We start from the raw sequence: 1,880 nt of genomic DNA, 5'->3' as shown, positions 1-1,880 counted from the left end.
ATACACACACACAATGGAATATTATTCAGCCATAAAAAAAAAATAAGATCTTGCCATCTGCAACAATGTGGATGGACCTAGAGGGTATTTTCCTGAATGAAGTAAGTTAGACAGAGAAAGACTAATACCATACAATTTAACTTACATGTGGAATGTAAAAAACAAAATAAACAAAACAGAAACAAACTCATAGATACAGAGAACATTTTGATGATTGTCAAATGGGACCAGAATTGGGAGGGTGGGTGAAAACAGAGAAATGATTAAGAAGTACAAATTGGTAGTTACAAAATAGTCATGGAATATAAAGTATAATACAAAGAATATAGCAATAATATTGTAATAACTATGTATGGTATCAAATGGGTACTAGATTTACCGGGGTGGTAACTTTGTAGGTTATATAAATGTCTAACCACTATGTTGTACACCCAAAACTAATATAATGTTGTATGCCAATTGTAATTGAAAAAAAAAAAAAGTGTGTGTGTGTGTGTGTGTGTGTGTGTGTGTGTGTGTATAGTATTAAGAAACAAGCTAAACCTTGACTAATGATGGAATAAGAGCAACTACATTAGCCAAAAAAAAAAAAAAAAGTGCTTATCATCACTAATCATCAGGAATACAAATTAAAACCACAATGAGATATTATTACCTTACACCTGTTCAAAATGCTATTATCAAAAAGTCAAGAATAACAAGTGTGGTGAGGATGTGGTAAAGAGGGAACTCTTGTGCATGGGGAGAGCATAATTTGGTTCAGCTATTGAAAATCATATAGAATTTCCTCAAAAAATTAACAATAAAACTATCATATATTTCAGCAATTTCTATTCTGGTACTCACCTGAAAGAAATAAAATCACTATCTTAAAAAGATATCTCCCCCCTCATATTGTTGGAGCATTATTTACAATAGTCAAAAGGTGGATACAACCTAAATATCTATTAATGGATTGACAGAAAAATTTTTCTTATTAATTCTGAGCATAGAGAATAGTCAAATGATTATATTATTATCTCTCTTTAATTAGCATCAATAACTTAGTTATTGTTTATTGACAATAACAAAATGGATCGTCTTATTAAACTCTTATTAAACTCATTCTTTTTTCTAATTATTCAAATTCGGATTATAATTTATGACACTTAAGATGGTTATGTCCAAATCTCACTTTATGCTAATCAAAGGAATCCATGTTATTTCATTCTTAGTGCATTATCCTTTTTTATCTTATGAATGAAAATGAGTTGGCAAATTTCAATACCTTGTTGAGTCTCCTTCACTTGTGTTTTTTCCTTGATTAAGTAAAAGCAACCAAAAATTTTAATAGCCCAAAAATTTTGACATCTCCTCAAAAAAACAAGTTTGTATTTGGACTATAGTTTTATTTCCCAAGTAGATAAGAGTGACTTATTCTTTGTTTGTTTGTTCGTTTGTTTTAATTTTAATTAGTATCAAGTATACAGTACATTGGTTAGACATCTACATAGTTCGTAAAATGATCCCCCCAATTGCTCCCTCCTTCCCTTGACCCTCCACCTAGCCAATGTATAAATGCTAATTACATTCCCTATTCCATGCTCCCCATCCTCGTGACCATCCATCAACTACTAATTTGTACTTCTTTAACCCTTCGCCCCATTCTCCAAGCCCCCCAAATTCCCTTCACCTCTGTCTGTCACCAAATCGTCCCCTATATTTGTGAGTTCGTTTTTGATTAGTTTGTTCCTTTTATTCCTTAAATTCCACATATAAGCAAAATCATATAGTGTTTATCTTTCTCTGTCTGACATAAATACCTACTAGGTTCATCGAAGCAATATCTTTTCCCATTCCCTTCCTTTTCATATGTAGGGGTCTTGTTATCTTATCCATTC

This window comes from Pteropus vampyrus, unplaced genomic scaffold, assembly GCF_000151845.1.
Source record: "Pteropus vampyrus isolate Shadow unplaced genomic scaffold, Pvam_2.0 Scaffold161, whole genome shotgun sequence".
Taxonomy (NCBI): Eukaryota; Metazoa; Chordata; class Mammalia; order Chiroptera; family Pteropodidae; genus Pteropus; species Pteropus vampyrus.
Note: the sequence above shows the minus strand (reverse complement) of the source record.